Source organism: Tamandua tetradactyla, chromosome 5 (genome assembly GCF_023851605.1).
Source record: "Tamandua tetradactyla isolate mTamTet1 chromosome 5, mTamTet1.pri, whole genome shotgun sequence".
NCBI lineage: Eukaryota > Metazoa > Chordata > Mammalia > Pilosa > Myrmecophagidae > Tamandua > Tamandua tetradactyla.
Genome location: NC_135331.1, coordinates 131546666 through 131572876, shown reverse-complemented (window position 1 = coordinate 131572876; position 26211 = coordinate 131546666). Strand labels below are relative to the sequence as shown.

At 36.7% G+C, this 26211-nt stretch overlaps 1 protein-coding gene and 1 long non-coding RNA gene across 12 annotated transcripts in view; one reads left to right on the top strand and one right to left on the bottom strand.

The window, feature by feature from the left end:
- FILIP1 (filamin A interacting protein 1) overlaps nucleotides 1-26211 on the top strand; it is a 396243-nt gene that overhangs the window by 257812 nt on the left and 112220 nt on the right. The window lies entirely within an intron of this gene.
- The window catches only part of LOC143684872 (uncharacterized), an 81779-nt gene continuing 60577 nt past the window's right edge, over nucleotides 5010-26211 (bottom strand). The window contains exon 5 of the long non-coding RNA XR_013176228.1: nucleotides 5010-5886. This is a non-coding gene — a long non-coding RNA (uncharacterized LOC143684872). The remainder of the gene's footprint in view (nucleotides 5887-26211) is intronic.

Genomic DNA, 26211 nt, shown 5'->3' with positions numbered 1-26211 from the left:
TGGTGTTTGCCATGCTTAGTCAGAGATAGAGGAATCAATACACTGAGACATCTACATTCATCATGGGTGATTGGTAGAAGAAGGTATTGGATTTCAAAGATAATTTATCAAATAGAAAATATGCCTGTTGTGGACTGTTGCAGGCTTCCTGTATTCTTTCCTTGGGGCTCCCAGCCATTTTCTTTAATATCATTCCCTAGTTTCTCTTTTCTGCTCTGTCATCTACTATAGGTGAGCTCCTTATCTGCTCCTCTTTCTCGCCAACAGAGTGCATCCATTCTCAGTATTTTAAATAATGAATTAATTAAAAATGGTTAGAGCTTACAATGTTTAAGGCATGTTCCTATGCTAGAGGTCTGAGGAATACAAAGGTGAAAAATAATAATACTTGTAGCCACAATTTGATGAGGTCCTAATATAAGCCAAGCACAGCTTTAGGGAGCGAGTATTACAGCAGTCATTAAGAAAGAGCTCATGACCCAGAAGGATAGATCAGACATGTAGAGGACTAAGTATCCTATAGGGTACAGTGTACAAATTTATATAATTGCAATGCAAATTATGGGAGTGAAAAGATTTTCACGTGAGGAGATGAGGGAAAGCTTCACTAAGGATCTTGAGGAATGGGTAGTTTCCAACAGGTACAGATGAGCATTAGACCAACATGACCACATCAAACATAGAGTTAGTGGGACAGTATGGGCTATGTTCACAGTGAATAGTCTGGTTTCAATAGAGAAGTGTTTGGTAGAGGTGACGCTACTAGACACTCCCATTTACATTAAAAGGACAGACAGAAAGTATGAGGATATCAGGAGAGTGGAACGACACAGAAACTAAGGGAATTGAGATTGTAAGAAGAGTGAAGTTGGTCAAATAAGCAGAGAGGTTCAGTCAGATAAGACTGAAGAGTGTTCTTTAGGTCTGTGAATTTGGAGATACCTGGTAAAATTTGTTGGATCAGTTTCAGTGGAGCTTAAGTCCTTTTTCTGTGAATTAAGAAGTAGAGGGAAGTTAAAGAAATAGAGTAAACTCCTGATGAAAAACCAGGAGTTTAGAAAGTCAATTTTTTTGGTAAGAGCTAACCAAATTTGCTAGGTTTCGATATAGCCAAAGAGACCAAATTTCCCTTTCTTTAGTGTAGCAGTAAATTTTTTGTTGGGCATAGAGGTAGACCCTTAGGTAACATTTGTTGATCATCTGATTTGAAATCATCATGTTGTTTTCATCTACTTTTAGACTTTCCATGAAAGATGAGATTATTAAAAAGTAAAAATTTTCCATAGTGTGATTGGAATTGCTGGGTACAGGGGGAAGTGTCAAAAGGGTTGGTAGATTACCTTATTAGTGTTGAATTTCGGCCTCAGTTTATTCCCCATCTATATTATGGGGATTATTCCTGCTTGTGGGATTGTTGTAATTCCTAAATTTAGCCAGTATAGATGTTAATTGGGGAAGTTTGGATGTGGAAGATAGAGAAAGATAGGACTGTAGCTATGGGGAAACCTAGATCAAGGGAGGGTGTTCAATGATGAAAGAGAGTTTACTGTGTTTATGACTTACAGTTGTACAGAAACAGAAAGGAGCAGAGTTAAAGATGTATAAAAGAACAAGGGCTTTTGATGAGTCAGAATCTTGGAGGAAGCTAGGAAGAAGGGAATCAAAGGTATGGTTTGGGAGTTGACCTTGATTTTTACCTTGAAATAAGGAGGAAGTCCCTTCATCTGTGACTGCGGGAAGGCGTGAGGAGGGGAGGAGTGGGAGATAAGTCTGAGGCTGAGGGGTGGTTATTTGAGGGCACTCTCCCTAAAGCCTCAGCTTTCACAGCAAGGAGAAGGCAAAGTTGTGTTCTGCTGAAAGTGAGGAGGCCTGGGCCAAGTGATGGTGAGGATGATTATGTATTATTTACACCCACTCTGAGGCAATCATGAAAATAAATCTTTTAATGTCTGTAAAACACTTAGATCTGTATAAAAGTTTACATACCAAATAATTTATTACTGAACTAGCAACAATGGTCACAGATATTGACAATGATATGCCCACTGTAATACTATGATTCTACCTTCTGTCATCTTCTAAAAGAGATGTCATGACTCCATTGTAGATGGTAATAATCAGGTCAGATGGAATTACTGAGTACAACTGACAGCAATAGGCTTATCCTTCAGGTGCACCGTTTAGCACTTTTTTTCTTTAGAAATGGGTTTTCTTTTCCTAAATGAATTCTATTGTCACATGATAACTCCTCCCCCTACAATCCCTGTGCTTCTGAAGAATGAGACTTTTAGCCACTCTCTATGGCTTTTAAATTGATGACTCACATGCACTTAATATGCTCCATGTTTAGAATCCTGGGCTGAGGTCACCAGGAATAAAGCTGCCCAGTGAAACCTCACACCACTAAAATGGTTATGGTATGTCTTTGCTAAGTTTCGGAGGCAGACAAGAGACTGGTTGCTTTCTGATTAAACTCAGGGCCAGATCTTTGGAGCATACAATACTTCAGAATCTCATGTGTCCAGTAGTTTTGCCAGTATTTTGGAAAAGAGCTTTGGTGTCTTATCTTCATTGTTCAGGCAGAAAACATTAAGTGCTCCTTCTAGAATTAGACAGTTGGCTTTGCTTCAGTGAGAATAATGTGCTCATTGGCACTAGAGGAGAGAACCTTAATTTTATTGAAAATTATATTTTTAAAGTAACAAAGAAGGTGTCCTATAAAACAAGTCTTTTTATTATTTTACAGGACTCTGGGTATGTGGGGAAATGCTAAATAGTGGTAAAGATAGAGATTTGTGCCCCCTCTGCCCCCCATGTAATGTTCTCAGTGAACATAATCTGTATTGTTTTCAAGCAAAATTAGAGTTTGTACAGATAAGCATTATGAGAAATGTGTAAATTATATAGAGTAGAATTGGGGTAGGATGAATGTGTGATTTCAGATGGACTTCCAAGGGAAGATGTTATGAAGACACAGTTCAGGGGAGAGAAAAGAACTGGCCGAAGAGAAGGGAGTAATATATACAGTGATGTATTATGGATGGATGCAAGGGAGGGGAAAGATTCAGGGAGAAGAAACTGATAATTCCAAAAGTTATTGTCATGCCAGATGATGAAAACTGACAACAGGCCATTTATTGAGCTGATGTTTAGAAGGTAGAGTTTCAAAGAAATGGTCAGAGTTGATATCAGATTACTGAGTATCCAGAGTATGTGGAAAAACTTCACTTTTAAAAGGTTGGTGTGGAGAGAAAATCGCAGGGCTGTATGTGAGAGAATAATAGGAGAGGGGGAACACTTTTTTTTTTCAAAGGGGACACTTAAGCAAGTTTGTAGATGTTAGATACAGACTCTTCCGTCATATTACCTCCAGTCCCACCCTTGTTCTCTTTATCCTCCCACCTTTTCCACCCCACATGTGTTGATTTTACTTGGGAGATTGAGATCTCAGTTTCTTTCCATTTCAAAAATCTCCATCCATTGCTTTTCCTTTCTCTGCACTCTCTTCACTGAAGGAGAAATATCCCTTTCAAAGGTTAGTGAATGTTGACTTTATCCCCTGACTAACATAGTTCTTTTTTACCCTTCCTTCTCTACCTCTTCATCTCCACCTTTCTTGTTCTCACTAACTCTCCAATAGTCTTTAGTACCAACATTTTGGGAGCTTGAAAACTTTCCATATAAAGGGAACTGTATTGATCAAATCTCCTGGGGTCCTCTAGACCTGGAACCACTGTCAGCAAGTCCTCAGGAAATCTGAACATAAAATGTTTAGGATCCTTTTTTCTAATCTGATTTTATGCTCACTCCCCTTTTCTCCCTCCACCCTACCCAGTTACCTACATCCACATGGAGTTAAATTCCTTTGCATTTTTTTCCTATATTGTTTGATTATTTTTAACAAGACCTCTACTTGTCTGTATCTTTCTTTATAAAAAACTATTTTAAATTATAAACTCCTAGAAGACAGACACTATCTATAAAGCACTTGCTATAAGCTTTTTGAAAATTACTTTGTTGTTCCAATCAGTTAGCATAATGGATTTATTTTTTTTTCAACAAAAAGTGGATTAACTTTTTTTTTTTTTTTTAGAGTTTTACATGTTTAAATCCAGTCATTCCACTTTGTCAGTACCTTCAGCCTGGTGACCAAGAGTGACAATGTTCCAAGGAATCACCAGGTCAGGACGAACATTCTGGCCTGTCTTCTGCTTGTCACAGCACCTAATGTCCTGTATCACTTTATGTATTTTTCCCTTGGGTATGTTAGTCCAAAACTGGTGGTAGCACTATCTCTCAACCACAGACCAAATGGGACCCTACCTTGGGAACATGGCCATCATCATCTCCTAATTGCTGGATGAAATGAGAGGATGTCTGGAATTTGCTTTAAAATGCTTTTGCCCACCACCCACCCAGCTCCCAAAAAAGCATGTGAGGTGGGTAGATGAAATAAAACTATTCTCTTTACTTTGGTGTTTGTTTGAAACTTTTCCATAATACAAAGTTTTAAAAAAATGACATACAAAATGACAAAAGAAAAATAGCAATGTGTACCTTGCTCGTCTGTCCTTCCTGTGTTGCCTACTGTGTGGCAGGATCTTCATTACTTTATCTAATACAGCTAAGAACCCTAAAAGTTTAGATGAGGAGTAAATGGAGGCTCAGACGGCTTGAGTAAACTCCCCCAAAGTTGCTCTATCAAGGTGTACCATGCCCTTCTGATCTCAAAGCTAGTGCTCTTTCCTTTCAGCACACACTTTCTCAAGGACTGTAGTATCATATTGTTTTAACTTTTTTCTTTTTAATAATCCTACTTTGTGCTAAAGATTGAAAACTAATGATTTTAAATTACGTTAAATCAACATTTGTGTACTAAGAGCCTATTGTGCGCCAGAGAAATAATATATGGCTGTTATCTTTAGTAACCCAGGTGGAATACCAAACTCACTGGCAAAGAGAATCCTAGTTTACAGATAAGGAGAAGAAACATCTATATTTGCCAACAGGATTTTTCCTATACAAGACAAAATGGCAAATTTTGAAATTTACAAGACTTGGGATTCTTTTTTTTTAATCTCTGAATCAAAACGCAAATTGATTTTTAATTTCCCTTCAAGGGTCTGCCTTCTCTCCTCCACACTGCATCTTGCTCTTTGCTCATGCTTCTCAGTAGGATTTTGACAAATTGAGCAACAGAATTCACTTGTAATGACCAGTTGTGCCAGAGGCCAAAGCCATTGTTGAATGGGTGATTAAAAATTAAAGTAAAAAATCTTCACTTTAAGTAGGGTTCATGATATTAATTTGTCTAGAAAATCCTATGAAACTTTCTTTTATAGTCATTAAATGTTTTTAAGGGTTAAATGAAAACCAGCATATCTAGACAATGGTGAATTTAAATTACATCCAAATTAATGAGATATCACTGTACTGGAACTGCTTCTAGCTTCTAGCACCCTAACACTCTTCATAAATCCCACTTTTAACTTCTCTTTTATTTCCTTTTCTCTTCAGAGCAGTGCCATGAACACTCCTGAAGACACTGGGCAATGACTTAGTAGATAAAGAACAGCCTTTTCTTAAATACCTCCTTCCTCATGGTCTCCCCTCCTCTCGATCCCAGTGATCCTCAGGAGCCCTTTTCTGTTTGCAGTGGTGATACAGGATTGTTCTGAACCTTGTGCCACCTGAACCTCTATTGGGTTTGCCTGGTGGGGTTACAAATGCAGACAAGGACATGGAATATTTTTCTTTGTGTGATTTGAAATCTGACTTCATACTCACCAAATCAACCAGTCATAGATCAGCCTCAAAACACATGAAGGGCTTAAAGAATCTCACATCATATGGTTGTCAGCAGAAAGCAATTTTTATCTCCAAAGGCTGTGTTTAAAAGAGAATGCAGGGCACAGATAAAAATCTTTGGAATTATTGCACTGTGATATTTATTAGTGCACAATCGAAAGAAAAGACATAAACCGATTAAGTAAGAGCATTGTTAGCTTGGGTTTTTTCAGCTAACATGCCATCCAATCTGTGCAAACAGTCTTTTGCCTCAATGATGTACATGTTTGTATTGGCAGGAAAGCACTTCTATTGACCTTTCCAAACAGCAACCATTAATCTCCAGCAACACCTATCCCATGCTAAGCATTTCCTAATCGAGGTCCTGAAAGGAAACAGGAAATGATGTACATAAATTTTAGCAGAGTCTCTGCTCTCCCCACTCCTTTTTCAAGTAGTGATAATGAAAGCGTATTTGCAAGTCTGTGGCTGTGTGGGGAATAGCTAATTTATGAGGAAAATCAGCTCTAAGCCAAGACTTATATGTTCTAAGCATTTGTAGAAAATGGTCTCGTGGGTTCGAAACCCATACTTAAACTTTGAACAGTAGTGTTACTGAACTTTAAGTATCTATGCCTGCCATAGCATGTTATAGTTCTTTCCATCTTGAAATAATGAAATAAATTATATGTATTTGCATATATATATACATATACATTTGTATATATATTATCTAAATAGCAAACATTTTTAAAACCTGGAAATGAAGTATAAGATGTTTGATTGTCTGAAACAAAGTATGCATGCTTTTTTTTTTCAATAGAATGAAAATTCCTGGCTTTGAGTTTCCCAAAGACAAGCATTTGAGTGCAGATACGGTCAATGCTTCATATAGAGCATGAGCTGTGAATATTTGTGATCTTTGTAATATCTGACATGGTTTAGGTTCATTGGTGGTTGTGGCATCTTGCTGATCTGAAGTACCAGCTATGCTCTCTGTAAAATACTTGAAGAGAAACTTAGACATCCTGAGTGGAACACACTCCTGAGTCACCAAAGAGTTGAACACTGTAAGCTCTGAACATTGCACTTTTTTTTCTTTCTCTCCAGAGCTGTAATTGCTTAAGTAGGGAGGGGTATGGGCAACCCCTTCTTCATCTATGAGACTAGACACAGGTGATTGTAAGATCCATCCCCTCCCGAGTCTCACTGCAATAGGAGGCTTCATTGCAGTGATCTTCTGAACCTCTGCAGCTATCACACTGCTGTCTATTCGCAGCAGAGAGGGGATAAAAAATATGGTCATCCTCATCAATTATGGAGAGTTGATTCAACTGACAAGGGAATAATGCACAGGCAATTACCAAATGCCAGCTAGGTGCTCAGAAATGCAATAGGTAGTAGAGGACAAGGTAAGATAAGAATAAGGCAATGAGTCCCTAACCTCAAATCGCTAAAGAAACTAGAAAGGAAAGAGAGCAAACAATATGAGACAATGTATAAATAGATCTAAGGTATTAAAGGCTTAAAAAATTCTTATGACTTTGTATCCTTCCAATCTTTCTATTTTTAATCATTATTCTACTAATCACACCAAGACTCTTTTATTCAGTTGCAAAAAAGGTTGCTCTATTAATGTCCATCTGGACAATATGTCATCAGACTCATGAATTTGAATGCCAGTATCATATGCCCAACATGGCAGGAATTTTAACGTCATTGTGTTTGGACTTAGTGAGGTTGTTTTATATAAAATCTGCTTACGGTTTATGAGATACAAGGAATGTAGAATTCTTTAACTGAAAGGGAATTTATAGATTGTCCCAGTCGAATTTCCTTATTCATAGATGAGGTAACTGAGTTTTTGTGATATTAGAAAAGTGGATTCCTAGCCATGGGGGCTACATGATGATTTTTTTGTCTGTTGGAATTTTTCTATGAGGGCAGTCTATTTGCTTACTGCCTTTCATCAATTTGGAAATAGTGTTGCATTTTAAATTGGTAGCCTCTTGAAGATTAGTGCATTTTGTTCACGTGTTTATTGAGAATCTATATTCTTATCACTGTATTGGGCCCTATGGGAAGATTTGCAGTTCTTGGAGAAACTTCAGTTTACTTAGAGTAAAAGCACCATTTGTGGTAGCATGGATTGGATTTACAATCAGGAATACAGAGGAAATAGCCAAATAAATAAAAACAGAATTATATTCTGAGCAGCTGAGGGAATTAATCAGGGCTGCCTAAAGGGAAATTTGAACTAAGAGTTTAAAGAAATGGTAGATGGATAAAAGCAGGCCAATTAATCATCGATTTTCCAAAGTTGAATATAAATTCAAAAGCATTCTCAAGAAATCAGAATATTTAATAACATGAAAAATTTGAATTTAAAAGCAATCTAAATGGAGTAGAATTGTCCACAGCAATCCCCTCACATATGAAAGACCTGAGTTTTGGTTTCTAACAGAAACTATTGTGAATAACTTGGCTTGGAGGCAGTTTTCAAAAAAATAAATAAATCTTTTAAATCTATGGAAGGTAAAGAGGAAGTACAGGAGAGTTGTTGTAATGAAATCCACTATTGGGTTTCCCAGATTGGATAAATATTAGTTGTAAATACAAAACTGTGGAGGGAGAATCAAAATATTAATTAGTAAAGTATCTTGAGAAGGCTAGAGATGAATGCCAAAATCTCTGATACAGCAGGAAATGACATAAAGAAGGACTTATTTTAAAAGTAAAGGTAAACTGAAAAGTGAACATTGAAATATAGAAATTCTCTGATAGTGAAACCACCCTTCCACCCCTGAATATTTAATATTCAGTAAGCAAAATGGAACATTCTGGGTAAAGTTGTTAAAATACCTCTGTTAAAGCTATTGAACATTTCTATTAATGCTGTCTAATGTTTTTGGTAATTTTGGTAAATTCAGCAAGTTGCTCATTTGGCAAATTGATCATTTAGCAAGATGGTTTTTGGCAAATGATTTTCAGTGAATTGACCTAAAGTCAATAAGGACAACATGGGAAAAAAAAACATGGAGTCAGCCTGAGGACAGCAAGAAGTGAAATTATCAAAATGGTCAGAGAGATTATTCAGGCAAATATATACACGATAACAGAATAAAGTGGAGAATAGCAAAAAGAACGTTCTCTTCTCTTCAGTTCTGACTCAAGACACATTCTTCGTTTTCGCCTTTCGCTCCCTGCTCTATCTGGGTCTCCTTCTAGATCCATATTTCTCTTCCTCTTACCCCAAATTCTGCCCTTGGTCCACTTTTCTTCTCACACCATATAATTTTCCTGGGCAATCTCAATCACACCTTGGCTTTGACTGTCTTTATATGTTGATGGCTTTCAAATCTGTCCCTCTTGCTCAGATATAATCTGAGCTTCAGACCCTTATCTCCTATTGCCCAGTTATCGCCACTTGGATGTTCCACAGGCATTTCATACTCAGATGTCTTATACTAAATTCATCTTCATCACTTTCTCCCCAAACCTATTTCTCTTTCATGTCCCTGATTTGATAAATGGCCCTGCCTCCATCTATAGCTTAAACCAAGAAGCTGAGAGACATCTACTTCCTCTCTTCATCCCCTCCTTGCAACTATCTATTCCAATTCTACTTCTTGGCATTGCTCTAGTTCTCCCACTTCTGCCCATCTCCACTATTGCTTCTTTACTTCAGACATCCTTACTGCCTTTCACATGATTGACTATAACAGCTTCCAAGCTGGTATGCCCTCCCTGCAGTCTTATCACACTTTGTTAATTTTCCATATTACAGGAAGAGGAAGCCATTTAAAACACAAAGTTGATCAAGTCTTTCCTCTGCTTAAAATGCTCAGAGGCTCCCTATTGCCATGAGAGGCTTTCATAGACTGGACCCTACTCACCGTTCCAACTACCTGTTTCACTGCATTTCCCCAGTTGGTGGTCCTCTCATACTGACCTATCTGCATTCCCCTGAATATTTGCTATTTAAGTAGTGTTGGGAGACTTTTTTTATCGGAAGTCATTCTCTTGCATTATGTATTATCCAAGTGACTTGAAAGAAAAGGAACTCATATTTCACATGTTCAATGTTGGCTGAGGGTAGCAATGCATTGATTCTACTCATCAATTTTTGTCCTACTATATTTGTAATGTTGTTTCCACATTAAGTGAAGGCCATTAAGGAGGGAGAGCAATTCTCCATACAACACCTACTGTTAGGCCAGTGCTATAACTTGCTCACCAATTTCTTCAAAGATTTCATCGAAGAATCTCTGTCCAAGTGTTCAGAGATTTTAATCTTTTCGTAAAGAGTATTCCCATGTCTCTTCCAAGGTGAAGGCTTATTATAATTACATACTCAGGAATCATATAAGACAAGATAAATGTGTAAATGGAGTTAAGCTCTAAGCCTAAACATCAGGTCAAACATGAAAATATAATTCTAGGGCAGAGTTTATAATTTAAAAAATGTTTCTATGATAAAAATATTTTCCTTAAAATTGTGAATGATTAACTCACCATTTCAAATAGAAAAGAGCTAATCAAGGGAATTGGTTGCCTGAAGTTAGAGTGCAGGATAAGTAAAAGGAGAATACTGAGCAAGCTAAGATTATAAGGAGCTATCACTTCTAGGGCTGTGAAAACAGAGGGAAGAGGTAGAGTTACCAACATAGGAGCTTAAAAAAGAGTCATTGTCCAACCTCTCCTGGTACCTCTGGGAACACGATGAAGCTGTGTGCTGGTTTGAAAGGAAGTATGCCCCCTAAGAAAAGCCATGTTTTAATATAAATCCCATTTCATAAAAGTAGAATAATCTCCATTCAATACTGTATGTTTGAAACTGTAATGAGATCATCTCCCTGGATGATGTGATTTAGTCAAGAGTGGTTGTTAAATTGGATTAAGGGACGACATGTCTCCACCCATTTGGGTGGGTCTTGATTAGTGTCTGAAGTCCTATAAAAGAGGAAACGTTTTGGAGAGAGAGATTCAGAGAGAGCAACACTACGAAGCAGAGATTCCACCAGCCAGCCACCTTTGGAGATGAAGAAGGAAAATGCCTCCCGGGGAGCTTCATGAAATGGGAAGCCAGGAGAGAAAGCTAGCAGATGACGCCGTGTTCTCCATGTGCCCTTCCAGCCAAGAGAGAAGCCCTGACTGTGTTCGCCATGTGCCTTCTCACTTGAGAGAGAGACCCTGAACTTCATCGGCCTTCTTGAACCAAGATATCTTTCCCTGGATGCCTTTGATTGGACATTTCTATAGACTTGTTTTAATTGGGACATTTTCTTGGCCTTAGAACTGTAAACTAGCAATTCATTAAATTCCCCTTTTAAAAGCCATTCCGTTTCTGGTATATTGCATCCCAGCAGCTAGCAAACTAGAACAAGCTGGTTTTGAAAGGGCTGAAGAACCTGGAGCTGGAGCTTATTGCTATTGCTGGAAGAACACTGACAGAAACAGGACAAACAGAAAGGAACTCCTATTTCCCCTTTTCCCACCTAATATCTTTCTAGTGAATCCTATTGGCAGAACCCACCAGGAAGCAGTTAACACAGTGGTCTGGAAAATATTATTCACAGTCAATATTATTCAAGTTCAGACTTGGTATCATAGAGCAGAATAAAGATAAATGACTTTACAGTTGGCAGAAAAGTAAATAACCATTAATTGAATAATCTATTTTTCCCTAAAAATTTCCCTATGTTATAAAATTTTCCCAGCTATTCTAATTTAAATGTTTTAGAGATAACTTTATACTCAAAGGATTTTTAAAGCAATTAAAATATCAGAGTAATTTTTATTGTCCATGTTAATGAGCACATGTATATGTTAGATGCTTAATAAATAATCACCGAGTAACTCTATCTAGAATTTGAAAATGTGATTTTATCTTTTTTATTCCAACCCTATGAACTTCAAGCCAGTTTTAGTTACATTGTGTTGATAGTGATTGAATGTATTGAGAAAGTGCAAGAATCCTTTCCATTGTCAACAGTTCTTTATTTACTTCCCTGCATCTGAGTCAGTGTATATCACCAAAAGCAGGGACCCAAATAGGAGGCTTTATGTAATCTGGACAAGAGATGATGGTTGCTTGAACTAGAACAGTAATAGTGGTTAAATACATTCAGATTCTGCATAAATTTTGTAGGGGAGTTGGTAGTATTTGATGACAGGTCACAGTTGTTAACCTGAGCAAATGGAAGCAGGGGTTTCATTTACTGAGCTGGGGAAAAATATGGTAGAACAGAAAGGAGAGTAGGGATCTGGAGTTCAGTTTGCACATTGTTAAGTTTGAGATACCAATGAGACATTCTAGTACAGAGATGTGTTGATTAGGCATTTGGATGTAAGAATCTGGAGTTCAGAAGAAAGGTCTGAGCTGGAGACACAAATTTGGGAGTCGTAAAACTGATGAAGTCACCAAGAAAGAGAATTTACACAGAAAAGTTGAGGTCCAAGGACTGAGACCTGAGAAATTCCAGCACTGAGAGGTCAGAAAGATGAAGAAGACTTGAGAAAGAAAATGAGAATTGCCAGCTAGAAGGGTAGAAGAGAAATCAGGAAGATAGGATATACTGCAGTCAAAATGAAGAAAGTTTTTCAAAGTGGAGACAGAGATCAGAAGTGTCAGATGCTGTTAATGGGCCATTGAAGATGAGGAATAAGAGTTGACCATTGTATATGGACAAGTGGAGACCATGGTGCACTGATAAGAACAGTTTCAGCTGAGTGATAGAAGCAGGAGCCTGATTGGAGTGGGCTCAAATGAGTCCCACTCATTTGGGAGAAGAGAATATTAGAAACAGTAAGTATAGACAACTGTTTCAAAGAGTATTGCTGTAAAGGGAAGGAGAAAAATGAGGTGAAAGCTATAGGAAAAATAGAGTCAAGACAGGGTTTTTGTTATGATGGGACAAATAACAGCATGTTTGCAGGCTGATGAAGATGATCTAATATGGAGGGAAATATTGATACTGGGATAAAGTCAGGAGTAATGTCCTAGGTAAGCAAGAGAGGATGGAATCCAATGTATAGTTTGAGAAGTTTGTGTTAACTAGAAGCACAAACTGTTCACTTCTATTACAAGGAAAGATAAGTATACAGTAGATATATAGAGGTGTTGGATGCTTATGGAAATTCTTCTGTAATTGTGAGGTGGGTAACAAGATGAGAGAAAGATTGGGGAAAAGATGTGTGAAAGATTTCATGAGAGGAAAAGGTATGAAATAATAGTCTAGGTGAGTGGAATAAAGGAATAAAATGTGATTTTCTGGGTAGCATTAACAGCTCTTTTAAGGTTAGTGTCCATGAATTTAAAGTGAGATCAGGTGGCATGCTGTGTTTTTTTCTACCTATGGATAGAAGCAGAGTTGAGTTAGATTTAACCAAGTCTATGGTTTTGTTCAAGAGATGAAATGAGACAAGTGGCATGAAATCGAGTATGTGCACAAGAGAACTGACCTTGAAATTAAAGATGGATGAGGAAAATGCTGGAGGAAGGATGAACGCCAGTGAAAATAAGGTAAAATCAAAGGGTTTTAGGTTCTGCTGAAGTCAGATTGTTGGAGTTGTGGTTCTAGAGGAAGTGAGCTGAACATATAGGTGATGGTGGTGGTGTTGAAATTATAGATTGCTGTAATTATTAATAACAATGACAAGTACTAGGGTGTATATTAATGACAATGACAAGTATAGAAGTGAGGAGCTGAGGTCATGTGAAGGACAGGATCATTAGAAGAGAGTTCAGGGAACTGGGAGTTCAGAGTGCCAGAATGATTATCTTCTGTAATACTGAAATCACCAAGAAATTTGACAGTGGCATTAAAGAGAGTAGCAGGAGCTAAAATCTTCAATGAAGAAAGGAGAGTAAATGCCCCAGAGGGGTGAATGGCTCATGCTATAGAGAAAAAGGATGCTAATTGATACTGCCGGATGATAGGAGATTCAAAGTTAAGATATTTTAGGGAAGAGGAAAAGAGAATGATCTGAAAGAAGCACTATAGAGCAAGGAGGAAATCTACCCCATTTCCAGCCTCACTAGTACAAAGAGAATGGGAGAGAAACTATTCACTTCTTTTGAGGGCCTTCTGGGGAAGCAGCATCCTCAGGTGAGAGCCAGGTTTCCCTTAAGGCAGTGGTTTTCAAATTAGGCTGCTGATTATAATTATCTGAGGGGCTTAAAAATAATACTGAATGTCCAGGCCATACCCAGGACCAATTAAAAAAAATTCCATGGAGGTAGGACCTAGGCATTGGTATTTTTTAAAACTTCAGATGATTCCAGTTTGCAGCCAAATTTGAGAATCACTGCCTTAGAGCAAGGAAGTGAATGGAACATTCTCAGAATTTAGAAGGGTTAGCTTAGAGTTGAATGTGGGTTTCAGAGGGCACAGTGAATTTCAGGAGATGTCGATGGGTAAGATACAGGATTAGAAAAATCATGGTAGAGCCTCATGCAGAGACAGGGAAAAGGAGAATGAATTTTCTCTGGGTTTTACTGGTAGTACCCAAAATGCCAAATACCTCTACTTTAGCAGCTACAATATCAGAAGTAAATTATTGTTTCTTTCACTCTGTGACTTTGGTAAATCCTTAGGAGGTATGGCTAGAAAAAAGCAATGTCAGACACCTCAGAAAGATACTTCAAATGTTTTTTCTGTGGTTAAGTCAATTTAGGATATATGCCTTCAGAACTGATCCCCATGAATGTGAGACCATCCATGAGACAACCCCTTAAATGCTAACTGGAACAGTTGAGCACATACTGCTGTAGCTCCATGGTTTCTTGCTAAACTAGCTTTGGGATAAACATGTGTGAAAAGTAGCTGCAGACAGCAAGGCATGCAGGCTACATACTTGTTGGTTTTGAAGATCATGAAAAAATTTGAAGGAAATCTAGGGATATTCCCATAATAATATTTTAACCGGTCTGGCCACTGTTGAATTTGAAATAATGAGTTCAGCACTGAGAAATCTGGCAAGGCCGATTAGCTGATCTCATCCACCTGCCTCTTCTATTTAGTCATCTTCACCATTCTTTCATCTAACCATTTACTTTTGGATGACGAATGAATGATAATGACAGCTCAGATAAGGTTTCTAACCACAAAACTCAGTAGAGGTCAGTTCATATTGGCTGTTTGAAATGATAATGTTTGGCAACTTGGTAACTGCACATAACAGGTGTAAAGCAGCAAAAGTTTGAAATAAACTAAGAAGGCATTGAATCATTTTACAAAATCTTATCATAATCAAGAAAGCTCTTGCCCCAAAATTCCTTGATACTAAAATGAAATGACCAATAGTTCTCGGTCATTTACTATGAAAAAGCAGAAACATTGGGAATGTTATACAAAGTAATAAGGCAGAGATTTTTCAACATTAGAGTCAATGTCATGCTGCCAGATAGAGCTCAGATGTAGGCTATCATGAAAAAAAATTGGGCTGCAAGTAATGGGACAGTGATATGTAACACATTTAACCAGAGCACTCCTTGGATGATGATTGGTTATCTGCTGTAGTTGTTGATAAACTTATAAGAAAGTCAAGTTTTTCCAAGAAGTCAAGAAGACTACTAAAATGTTGACTGACTGCAGGAACTGCATGCGGGAAAAAAAGTATGAGTATGATATAAATAGCACTTTATATGTGCACCAATAGGAAAATTAAGACAAAAATTATTGAATCAAATATTTTGAGATTGGTAATCCATTTCTAGTGCTAGTAGGCAAGTAATGTATATGATTACAGTCAAATTTCAATGAAATGCCAATTGCTGTTTTTTAGAGCATTGGTTTTCCAGTCATAAGCTGCCATTGATGTACATGCCCATTGATATAAATGTATGCCATTGATATACATTCCTTCAAATGCTCCTGATAGCATTCAAATGCTAATTAAAATATTGATTTGTCAATAAAAGTCACTCCTTTCATGTTTTTAAAATTAATTAGCATATAAATTAATTCCTACTTGAGATTGATATATATTTACCTAGTGATTTAGAATGATAGAGAGGTTTCCTGTCTCATAAGTAGGAGAACTGAATTCTAAATGTAATCAACAACAAATTAGTTGTATCCATTGGGCAAATCATTGAATTTTTTGTACCTTGATTTTCTTATCTGAAAATTAAGGGGTTAAAATTCATTCCTACTCTACATTCCTATTATTCTATAAATCAAATGCCCTGCTAAGGTTTGGCACCATGTGGATTGGTCAAAGTACTGGAATTGAAGTAAATCATTTCTGATGGTTAACCAATGCTATCCCATGCTCTAGAACTTCCCTCCCACCGTTTCTTCCACAATTTGACTTGGTGAACAATTAGTCACCTATAGGAGTTACCTCTTCAAATCTCACTCCTACAGGAGTATGAAGTCATAGAAAGCATAGCATTCTGCTCATTTGGGATCCACCAAAACACCTAGCAAAATACCTTGCATATAACAGCTAAATGAATAAATTACTGAGTGAATTAAAGGAAGGTAGGATGGAGAGAATACAGGAAGGAAGAGAGAAAGGAAGGGAGGAAGAGAAGTGGTAGGAGCTAACTAACTGCTCCATTTATGGCATGTGCTGGTGTTAGTGAAAAGAGAAACAGCAATCATGCTCCTCAATTTTCACCCAGAGAAGGGAACAGCACAAGTCAAAGAGGTGTTTGGCAGAGTTCTGGTTTCATTCTTACAGGGATGACCACAGTAGAGATCTTTATTTCAAATAAATTCAAAACAGACAAATTCAAGTCCAATACAATTATTTGCTCTTTTCCTTAGAATTTCTTTTTTTATAATAGACTATCAAAAACTATGTGTTATATATTAATGTGTGAAAATAGAGAAAACTGAGAAAGTCTCAATTTGAAAGGTGGACATGTAAAATAGAGGGGACTTGATTCATTTATGAAAACAAAAACAAAAACAAAACTAAGAAATAAGCCAGGCATAACTGGTGAAGTGAGTATTAGCATCAGTGGAATTTCATTCTCATTGAGCTTTCCATCCTATTATTGAATAAAAAATAAAATGGCATGCGTTCAAGAGGTTCTATATCAATAGTATATATCAATAGATGTAACATTAAGATTGCCAGCTCTGGAGCATGATTGCCAGGATAATTATCCCTTTATTAGTTGTGAGACTTTTGGCAAATAAGTGAATTTCTCTGGGCCCACCTCAGATCTGTCATCTGCAAAATGGTTGTAATTATAGTATCTATCTAATAAGGTTGTTCTGACGTTTAAATGTGATAATATTTGCAAAGTACTTGGTATATTTCCTGGCATATAGTAAGTGCTCAATGAATATTAAACGTACGTGAGAATAAGCAAGAGAGAGAGAGAAAGAAGGGATTGGGGGATAGAATGTGTGTGTTGACGTCTGTATTCATGTACCTATGGAGAAAAACAATTTTGAAAAGAGCCACTTCAAATTAATAGAAATAGTCCTGGAAAATGAAGTTTGGGAGGATGCAATGTAAACCTTCATTTTTTTTTCAAAAATTACTTTTGTAATGTTAATTTTTAAATAGCCAACATTTATTACATTATAATTTTGTCTTTACATTTTTTATATGAGATCCGAAGAAATCATTTACTATACTAAATAAATTCAGAGAGATCATAATTCAAACTTGTCTATGCAGAATCAAGGCTGCAGAAGAAACCATAAGTAACAATTCTTTTCTTTTGGAGAGTATATAGATGCATATTCAAAGTGGTCTCAGTTAATCTTTGAGTTAAACGGAACATTGCTATTTCTACCGGAGTTGAGAAAGTTGTGAGAGATTTCCTCCATTTTATCTTATCACTCATCTAGTGAGGAGCAGGGCTAGAGTTCAAGTTAAGTGTCCTGACTCCAGTTAGAGTCCCCTCAATTACTTTATGACATCCACAGTGTTGGTCATTACCCATTAAGCCTCAGTTTTAAAGAGACGCATAATAGCTCATTTACAGAATCCTGAAACCCAGCAGTGGAGGGTGACAAGTGTTCTGGCCAAACTGACTAATTTTCTTTAGATCTATTTAAAGACATAGATAAAAACTCTCAAAATACATGGTCACCATTCTGGCAATTTCTTTTCTCCTATTAGGTTTAAATATGTTAATGGCTTGGACTTCTGTGGCTGATAAACTTGAAGTCTTTTACTGTGTAGGTAGTTAGTTTTGGTTAAGATCTCATTTTTCTGCTGCAGATTCACAAAATCCCTAGAGTCTATTCAGTAATTGTGATGCATTCCTGTAGCGTTTAAGACTAAGCCCTAAAAGCTTTGCTTTGTACACTTGATCTGTAGTGACCTTTAGAGTTTGCTGCCCGTTGAACCGAAGGTCTTCCTTGTGAAATCATAGAATAGCACCCCAGTTCATGTTCTGTTACTTGATATCACTGAACAAAAATACCATTATCAGTGTCTGAGAAAAGAGAAGAAAAAAAAAAAGGATATGGTACCCTGTCTCTTTAAAAGTTTAAGAATAGCAAGCGCAGGAGAGTTAATGCTTTGGGGGGTTGTGCCTAGGGAATTTTCTGGCCTAGAATCAAGCTACAGATAATTAATTATGTCAGTGAAAAGCTCTGATGGCCTGTTCTCTACAGAGAAAAGTGACATCATCCATAGAATTCTCTGGCAATAAAGAAGAACAAAGCTGTGAGTGCAGGAAATAACAGACAGATGTCCATGAGTGCATATTTTATCTATTTCAAAGTACATTGTAAGAAATCATGCTCTGGGGCTGTCTCACCAGCAGCAGTGTCTTGGCAAGGGGTCTTGGAGAGTAGGAGACGTAAGTTTACAAGACTGGGTTCACTGTCTCATGTGCTCTGGCCTGAAGATAGAACTGCAGTATTTTTAGGGAAGTTACTAAAAAAGATGACAATGCTCAAAAAATCTTGGCAAGATCACGCAAGCCAATCAAGTTGTGTAGTGTGGGGAAATTGGACCAGATGGCGGCAGCACCATTTGGGGATGGATGTTAGTACAAAAAACAATATCCTGTGACTTTCATTCCAGGGCCTTCTGTTGCTTTGTGTTTCATATTTTTATTGAAAGCTATAATTGACCACCACAGCAACATCTAATTGAAAGAACTAATATGTTGGAGTCAGTTAATTCTTTCTTATGAATCATGTGACCTTGGTCAGATTAATTTTCTTTGAGTGTTATTTCTTCATCCGTAAAATAGAATTAAGAGAAATAGATTAAATAATAACCTTGAAAAGTATTTTGCCCATACTATGGAACAATGTAAACATATTAAATTCAACTGTGTCCCTCCCTGGACAAATTACAAATCTAGAGCCACATTGATATGAGTTAGAATAGCTGTTTACCTATATTAGGAATTTGAGGCATAATAGAAAGATCATTGTTTCAAAGTTTCAGGGACTGATGCCCAGAAATTCTGTGAGAGAATTTTCTTTAAAATTTTTTTATCTGATTATCAAAATCAGTTCAATGTAGACCACTTTGAACATGCATTCTCAATGACAGTTTGATTGTTTCCAAGAGGTTGAAAATTGTTCTCGGTCAGGGGTCAAAACAATTATATATATTTACAATGGTTTGTGACCATAATATATAAGCATATGTGCATTGTATCTGTGGAATTAAAATTTTATGAGGGGGCAATTAGGAAAAAATGTCAAAAATTCTCTTTAGGAGTACAGTAATGGAAAATTAGATGTTTTGAGAAACATCGATAAAAAAATGGCAAAGTTATTTTTATTTTTTATATTTTTGGGTGCATGGTCCAGGAATCAAACCCAGGTCTCCCGCATGGAAGGCAGGCATTCTAACCACTGAATTACCCATGCACACAGCAAAGTTATTTTTAACATATCAATGATTTATAATTTTACCAACCTAAAATAATAATTGTGAATATTTTGAGATATTCCCTCCCAGAACTTTTCTTCACGTGTATTTTTCTATAATAGCAAGCACAGTATAATATGATATTTAATCTCTATTTGTTATAAGAATTACTCATGTAATTCAACATCCCTTCAAATATAATTTCTAAAATCTGTAAAATATTTCATCCTATGGATGAACAATATTTCACTCAAATATTTCCTTATTATTGAATATTTAAATTGTTTCTAATTTTTATCGATGTAAATATCATCATAAAAACATATTTGTGTACCAATATTAATCCTTATCATCAAACTATTCAATTAAAAGGTATGAATTTTTTTTCTTTTTTTTTTTTTTTCTTTTTAACATGGGCAGGCACCGGGAATTGAACCCAGGTCCTCTGGCATGGCAGGCAAGCATTCTTGCCTGCTGAGCCACCATGGTCCACCCAGGTATGAATATTTTATTTCTTGTGTTTATCTACTGCCAAATCGTTTTTCAGATCCATATGTCCTTCCCCCAAATTAAGAGAAATGCCCACTTTCAAACTCTCACCTACAATAATGATTGAAGTTCAAAAATTTGTCCCGTTTAAGAGGTTAGCAATGGTATCTCATAATTGTTTTAATTTGCATTTCTTTGGTTATTAGTTCAGTTGAACTAGTTGATATGTTTATTAATGAATATTTTCTATAACTCTTTAATGAGTTCTCTATTTGTGCGTTTCCTTTTATGAATTTTACTATTGTGCCTTAAAGTTTTTGCACTTATACACATGAACTTTACAATTAAGAATGGTTTCTTTATGTCCATCATAGTTGTTACAAATATTTTCTTTTTGGGGTCATTTAATTGGTTATAATTTTTTTTTACATATAGAATCTTTAATCTAATTCTTTATTTCAGAGAAAGCCTTTCCCATGCAGAAGTCAGGTAACTATCCATGTATATTCATGCACTCATTCATTTATCCTGCAAATATTTAGGAGTTTCTAGTCTTTGTGGGTACTGTGTTAGGTACCAGGGATATAATATAAAGTTGCTTTAGAAAAATCTCTGTCCTAATAAATTTACATTCTAGAGGGGGAGACAAATAAAAAACAAAATAAATCGAACATATGTTAAAAGACAGTAGTTCTATGAAGAAAAATAAAGTCAAGAGAACAGGATATTTGGAGGTGGGGAGGGTTAAAGGTGTATTCTAAAATAGGGGCCAGGAAAGGTTTCACTAAAAAGGTAACATTTAAGTAAAGACCTGAAAGAGGAGGAAGAACAAACCATGCAAATATCCGGAGCAAGAACTTTCTAGACAGAGAACTGTGGGGCAAAGTTCTGAGGAAGGAGTGTGTCTGGAGAGTTTGAGGCATAAGGAAGAGGCCAGTGTGAATAAAGTAAAGGGATGGGGAGGTGGCGGTCATGAGGAGGAGCACGTGAAGTCACCACTGCCCTCTCCAACACTCAGGTCCTCCAACACTCGGATCTGACTCGCCTTGCTGGACTCCTTCTTTCCTAATAGCGGGCTCTCTTGGAGTCTCTGTTGTTCCTCCCTATAATCCTATCTTGCTTTGATCACTGTAGTTTATCCAATACCTCTGCATAAGACTAAAACCTAATAGTACACCACCTCTCTCTCTCTCTTTCTTTCTCTAGTCTATCCATCCATCCATCTAGTCTCTTCATCCATCTATCTATCCATCTCCCTGTAGCATTAGGAATATTTATCTCCTGTGCAAAACAGAGGATACAAATGGAGTGTTTTTGCTTATTTCTATATACCAGAAGAATCTCGCAGTCAATATTCCCTGTGATGTGTCTTTCAATATTTTAAAAAACTGAATGTAGTAATAAACTACAGTTTACTTAACTAAAATCTTGGGTTCTATTTGCAACCTTGCTTTTTTTTTTTTTTTTTTGGAGAAGTTGTGGTTTTACAGAAAAATCATACATAAAATACAGGGTTCCCATATGACACTCTTTTAATAATGCCTTACATTAATGTGGTACTTTTGTTACAGCTGATGAGAGCACATTTTTATAATTGTACTATTTAATATAGTCTATGGTTTAACTTACAGTTCACTGTGGGGTATGGTACCATGGATTTTTTTTAAAAATTAAGTTCTTGTAACATATAACCAGTCTAAAACTTCCTCTTTTAACCATATTCAAATATTTAATACAATACTCTTAATTGTGCCCAAAATGTTGTGCTACCATCACCACCATGTATTGCCAAAAATTTTCCATCATCCCCAATAGAAATTCTGTACAATTTAAGCATTAACTATGCTTCCCTACCCTCACCCTGTCCCCTATGTTCTAGATTCTTACTCTATGACTGTGCTAATTCTAATTATTTCAGGTGTTAGTTTGCTAACCTGCTGGAATGCAATATGCCAGAATTGGAACAGTTTTTACAAAGGGGGAATTTAATAAGTTACAAGTTTACAGTTCTAAGGAGGTGAAAGAGTTCAAGTTAAGGTACCAACAAGAGGTTACCTTCACTCAAAAAAGGCTGGTACTGTCTGGAACACCCTCTCAGCTGGGAAGTCACGTGACAGTCATTGCTCCTGGGCTCCATTGCTTTCAGTCTCTGTCCATGTGGGGGTTCCTCACATTGCTTCTCCAGGGCTGGCTGTCATCTCTTGGCTTCCCTTGGCTCTCTCCAGGTTCGAGCTTGCTTAACATCTCATGGTGGTGTCTACTGGGCTTCTAGCATCTCCAAGCATCTGTGTCTCTGTTCTCCATGTGGCTACATCTGTGTCAACTCTGCTGTGACATTTCATTAAGCTTTGAGGCTTCTGTCATTTCTGACTCTCTCCAAAATATTTCCTCTTTAAAAGGATTCTAGTAAACTAATCAAGGCCCACCTGGAATGGGTGGAGTCACATCTCCATCTAATCAAAGATCACACCCACAACTGGGCACAATGCATCTCCATGGAGATAATCTAATTAAGATTCCAGCCTACGGTGCTGAATAGGGATGAAAAGAAATGATTGCCCCCACAGGATTGGATCAGGTTTAAAAAATGGCTTTTCTGGGATACATAATACTTTCAAATTGTCACATTTCATATCAGTGAGATCATACAACATTTGTCCTTTTGTGTCTGGCTTGTTTCATTCAACATGATGTCTTCAAGGTTCATCCATATTGTCACATGTTTTATCAGAACTCCACTTCTATATGCAAGTCCCTTACATCCTTGGTTAGAATTAATCCTAGATATTAGATTCTTTTAGTTGCTATTGTGATAGAAATTTTTTAAAATTTCTTCTTTTGTTTGTCCATCACTAATATATAGGGAATATGATTTTGTACCTTGCCATTTTGTTGTGTGGATTCATTTATTAGCTCTAGGATCTTTGCTTTAGATTTTTCAGGAGTTTCTGTATATAGGATCATGCCATCTGCAAATAGGAAAATTTTTACTTTTTCCTTTCCAATGTGAATGCCTTTTATTTCTTTTTCTTGCCTAAGTGCTCAGGCTAGAACTTCCATTACAATGTTGAATAATAGAAGTGACAGTAGGCATCCTTGACTTGTTTCTGATCTTAGAGGGGAAGTTTCAATCTTTGCCCATCTGCTATTATGTTAGCTATGAGTTTTTCATAAATGTCCTTTATCATGTTGAAGAAGTTTCCTTCTATTCCTAGTGTTCAAGTGTTTTTATGAACAAGGAGTGCTGGATGTTGTCAGATGCCTTCTGTGCATCAATTGAGATGACCATGTGGATTTTTCCCTTTGTTCTATTAATATGGTGTATTACATTAATTGATTTTCTTATGTTGAACTACACTTGTATACCTAGGATAAACCCCATTTGACCATGGTATATAATTTTTTAATGTGCTGTTGGATTCTGTTTGCTAACATTTTTCTGAGGATTTTTGCATCTATATTCATAAGTGATGTTGGTCTGTAATTTTCTTTCTTGGGGTAACTTTATTTGGCTTTGATATGATGGTGATTTTGACCTCAGATTAAATTAGTGGTACTCTAGTTGATTTTTGGGAAAAATTTAAGCAGGATTGGCATTAACTCCTCTTGATATGTTTGACTAAAATTCCCTTGTGAAGCCATGTGATCTTGGGTTTTTTTTTTGTGGTTGGGGGAGTTCTGATTATTGATTCAGTCTCTTTACTAGTTATTGGTTTGAGTTTTTCTATTTCTTCTTAAGTCAGAGTAGATAGTTTGTGTGTTAAAGGAATTTGTCTATTTCTTCTAGGATATCTAATTTGTAAGCATACAATTGTTCATAATATCCTTTTATACTTAATTTTTATTTTATTTTATTTTTTTGTGTGGGCAGGCACTGGGAATTGAACTGGGGTCTCTGGCATGGCAGGCGAGAGAATTCTGCCACTGAGCCACCGTTGTACCATCCCTATAGTTGCTTTTATTTCCATGGGGTCAGTTGTAAGGTCCCTCTTTACATTTCTGATTTTAGCTATTTGTGTCTTCTCTCTTTTTTCCTTATTCAGTCTAGCTAAAGATTTGTCAATTTTATTGATCCTTAAAAAGAAAACAACTTTGGTTTTGTTTATTCTTTTTTTTTAATTCGCTATTTCATTAATCTCCAATTTAATCTTTGTTCTTTTCTTTCTTCTGCTCACTTTGGGTTTAGCTTGCTCTTCTTTTTCTAGTTTTAGGTTAGGTCTCTTCTTTGACATCTTTTTTTTTTTTAATGTAAGCATTTAGTACTATAAATTTCCCTCTCAGCACTACCTTTGCTGAATCCCATAAATTTTGGTATGTTGTGTTTTCATTTTTATTTGCCTCAAGGTATTTTTAATTTCCCTAGTGATTTCTTCTTTAACCCATTGATTAAGAATAAACTGCTGAAGCTTGGGGGGTCAGTGTGGTGTTTCCACAGGAGACTAGGGGTGGGATTGCCATATGATCCTGAAACCCCATTTCTCAGTATATACCTGGAGGAACTGAATGTGGGGACACTAATGGACATTTGCACACTGGTGTTTGTGGTGGAAGTGTTCCCAATTCACAATGGATAGAGGTGGCCTAAGGGTACCATGGCTGAGAATGGAAAGGCGAACCCTGGTGTATACATACAGTAGGTTACTGAGTGGCTACAAGAAGGAATGAAATTGCGAGGCATGTAACTAAGTGAATGAACCGCAAAAGCTGTATGTTGAATGAAATGTCAGAAATAAAAGATAAAATATTACCATGCCTCATTCATATGGACTAACCATAGTATACAAACTTGATGAACTGAAGCCCAGAACATGGGTTATCAGGATGGGGCCTATTGTAAAGTGTCCTAGATTATAAGCCCTTATAGCAGTCACATATGTTCAGGAGATGTAATTTATTTCTAAATTCTGAAAAACTGAGCTGTTTGTATATAACCTGGTCATTCCCAGAAACTTCAGGTATTTATGTGACACCTGAGAGTCATAGTTATAGCTCTGAGGCTATGAAAATCAGTATTACCCCACACAGCAACTGTTTAAAAAGTTGAAAAAGGGATCAGTCTTCAAGTAGAGATATGAATGAAGCTGATCAGGATAGGATTGGGGTAGATCAGAATTCAGGGTAAAGGATGATATTGTCCATATTTTAAAACTTCAACTTCTACATGAGACCAAAGGAAGAGATGTTTATTTGGTGCAAAATTTATATTTTGGAATGTGCATTATAATTTCACTTGTATTGTCAGTTTAGGTGAACACCATTAGTGCATAGAATCTTGATTAAGGCATGAGATTTTTTTGGTTTGTCCAGGTTAGTGTGATGCCCTAATATATTTCAGAGTAACTTGGGCAGTGAATAAAGATGCATTTGCCAAGTCTCCTTGGGAGACTGGGGAGAAAGGAGGAAATATTCAACTTCCCCACGGGAGAATTTCTGATATTCTCACAAGCAGTGGGGACAACCAAATCAATAGGCTGAGCCCTTTGTCTTGGGATTCATCCCTAAGAAACTTCTGCCTGCAAAGGAAAGGCTAAACCTACTTAAAATTACACCTAAAAATCACCCCCAGAGAACCTCTTTTGTTGCTCAGATATAGTCTCTCTCCCTCTCTAAGCCAACTTGGCAGGTGAATTCACTGCCCTCCTCTCTACTTAGGATATGACTCTCAGGGGTATATATCTCCTTGGCAATATGGTACAGAAATCCTAGGATAAGCCGGGATCCATTAGCATGGGATTGAGAAAGTATTTTTGAGAAAAGGGGGAAGAGAGAAATGAGACAAAAGAAAATGTTAGTGGCTGAGAGATTTCATACAGAGTTGAGAGATTATTCTGGAGGTTATTCTTATGCATTATATAGATATGTCTTTTTAGTTTATGGTATATTGGAGTAGCTGGAGGGAAGAACCTGAAACTGTTGAGCTGTGTTCCCATGGGCTTGATTCTCGGAGATGATTGTATAACTATATAACTTTCACAATGTGACTGTGTGATTGTGAAAACCTTGTGTCTGATGCTCCTTTTATCAAGGGACAGGTGAGTAAAAAAAATGGATGAAAATAAATAAATAATAGGGGGGATAAGTGATAAAATAAATTGGATAGATTGAAATACTAGTGGTCAATGA